The following is a 3,198-nucleotide window of genomic DNA, read 5'->3' on the forward strand; positions in this document are numbered from 1 at the left end:
CAAAGGGAAGCCATAAAGTGCTTCCTTTAAGTGAAAAGGTACGTGTGTGGGGGAACAACATAGTATATAGAGGGTTTGGTACTATCCATGGTTTCAGGGGGTCTTGGAACATATGCCCCACAGATGATGGGGGACTAGTGTACAGTCATGAGCTACATAACTATGTTTCAGTCAACAACAGACCCCATCTACACTAATAAAAGACAAAGATGCTAATTGACCATACCTTCGCTATGCCCATCAGCCAATCAGAAGAGTATGCAAATTAACCCAACAAAGATGGCCATTAAATTTGCATACTGCAGGCAGAGCGGGACAGCGCCATCCATCGCCTGCCCCGCCACCATCCGGGCCTGCTATCTGCGACTCGACCCAGGGCAGCCGGGCGGGACAGCAGCGATCCGCCAGCCCAACCGGCTGCCATCCAGGCATCCCGTGTGCCAACCGACCTGGGGTGGCCAGGCGGGACAGCAGCAATCCACTGGCCCGACCGGCCACCAAGGCGGCAGAGATGGGAGGGAGCCGAGGTGGTAGAGATGGGTTGGAGCGAGGCAGCGGAGAAGGGAGCGAAGCCCACTGCGGGCTTTGTTCCCTTCTCTGCTTCGCTCTGGCCTCAGGAAGCCCTATTCTTTCAGGCATAGGCCCGAGGAAGCCCTATTCTTGCAGCAATCTTCTTGCAACGGGCCTCTAGTATACAATAATGGTCTCTTAAAATTATAATGAAGCTGAAAATCTCTATCATCTAGTGAGTCATCGTCATGTGGCAGCACAATGCATGACTCGTGTTTGTGGTGATGCTGGTGTAAACAAACCTACTGCACGGCCAGTCGTATGAGAGCACAGCACATTCAATTACGTACAGCACATAATACTCGCTAATAAATGACTATGTTAATGGTTTACATACTCACTGTACCATAACTTTTGTCATCCTTTTAGAGTATACTCCTCTTACTTACTTTAAAAAGTTTACTGTAAAACGGTATGCCATGTTACGCCTGCAGCAGCCTCATGCATCCATTTACCACATCCCTTGATTGCATCATTTTCTCTTGTGCTTGTATTGTTTTGTTCATTGTGGCCCCCAAGTGCACAAAACTTGCTCCTTAGGTTGCCAGTAAGAGGCCACATTGAGTGGTTGACCTGAAAAGGAAATTAAAAGCAACTAAGGACGATGAAGGTGGTGATGGTGATGGTAATTGCTCATGTTCCATTCCACCACAGCTACTATCTTGAAGAGCAACATGACAGAAGCTGTTCAAGGACCCGCTTCACTGAAGGCAACAAAACTTCAAGAAGGGCCACTGTCAGACCTGGAGAAACTTCTAATGCCCTGACAGAAGGCCAGACGCCCTCTCAGCACCAGGACCATCACAGCCAAAGCAGAAGGTGTGTTTGTGATGCTAACAGGCTGGACCTGCCTGTGGTGTTGAATGTACTGCCAGCTCTGGGTGGTTTCAATGATCCAGGAATTGTCATTCATTACACAGTATGAAAGTGCGTGGTGCTGATTCTGGGAGTGCAGATGTGAAGGCGGCTAAAAAATTTTTGGAAACTCCAGAGGTGCTGATTGTGGAGGGAAATTACCTGCCAGAGCAAATATTCCGTGTGGATGAAACCTCCCTGTTCTGGAAACGGATGCCTGAAAGGACTTTCATCCACCGGATCAATGCCAAATCAATGCCAGGTTTCAAGACGTTTAAGGACAGGATACTAGCCTTGCTTGGGGACAATGTTGCAAGCTACAAATTGAAGCCCTTTTACTCTAACACGGATTTCAAGTGTATCATCAAGCACACACTGCTAGTGTACCACAGAAGCAATGAGAATTCGTGGGTGACCCAGCTCCTCTTCCATGATGCCCTCCAGTGTATGGTACTGTCCTAGGCCTTCACATTCACTCCCACTCACTCACTCACTGACTCACCAAAGGCAGCTTCCTGCAAGCTCCACTCATGGTAAGTGCTGGTACAGGTGTACTATTTTTATCTTTTATACCATATTTTACTGTACCTTTTCTATGCTTAGGTATATTTAGACACACAAATACCATTGTGTTACAGTTTGCCTACAGTCTTCAATATAGTAACATGCTGTACGGGTTTGTAGCGTAGGAACAATGAGCCCTACCATACAGCCTATGTGGGAGGCTGTACCATCTAGGTTTATGTAAGTGCACTCTGTAATGTTTGCACAATAATGAAGTCGCCTAAGGATGCATTTCTCAGAAAGCATCCCCATTGTTAAATGACTCGTGACTGCAAGGTGAATACGGTCTGAGGCTCTAATGCACTAGTATAACATGGTGACTATAGTTGATAACACTATTGCACAGTTGAAATTTGATAAGAGAGTAGAGCTTAAACATTTTTGAAGGGAGGGAGGGAGAAAAGAAGGGAGGGAGTGGAGGAAAGAGGAGGGGAGGGAATGGGAGGGGAGGGGAGGAAGGAAGTAAGGAAAGGAAGGAAGGAAGGAAGAAAGGAAGGAAGGGAGGGAGGGAGGAAGGGAGGGAAGGAGAACCTCCAGCACACACCTGCCTCCACATCTCTCATGAGTATAGTATATCTGATTGGAGGAACCCAACTTATGGTTCGAACCAGCTCAAGAGACAATATAGCTTTTAGCTTTCCAGCCCTTGCAGCACATAAAGGCATAAAGAAGGAATTAGGAATAAATGTCAATCCACTATAATTAACACAAATGCTATCAGGCTAAAATAGTCTAATGTGTTCATTTCACAGCAAGCCTGAGATTGTCAGCAGCACCTTCCAACTGTAACCTACTAAAATTTAAGGACAAGGGCCATCTGTTTTCCTATGTTAAATTCTCAGAACCTAATACAGTTCCAATACCTATCTTTTAAATTAAAAACTACTGAACAATCTCATATAGAGTGGCTAAGAAGATGTTCTTTGTTGTCAGAGAGATCTGGATACAAGTAGTGATGTCTGATGTCTACTCGTCTGTGAACTAGCTAAAAATAATGAAATTTCTCTCAAGAGATTTTGGTGAGAATTAGTGCATGTAAAGCACTTACAACAATGCCCAGCACATAGCATTTAATAGTGTCTATTGTTATTACTGGTATTATCATGATTGTTCCTGCCCCTTGTATCCAACTCTACATTAGGGATCAACTTGCCAGTTCTCACCATGGACGTGTTCCAAGTCAGAAAGCAACATCTCCCTCTATTCCCT

Source organism: Myotis nattereri, assembly GCF_964212035.1.
Source record: "Myotis nattereri genome assembly, chromosome: 2".
Taxonomy (NCBI): Eukaryota; Metazoa; Chordata; class Mammalia; order Chiroptera; family Vespertilionidae; genus Myotis; species Myotis nattereri.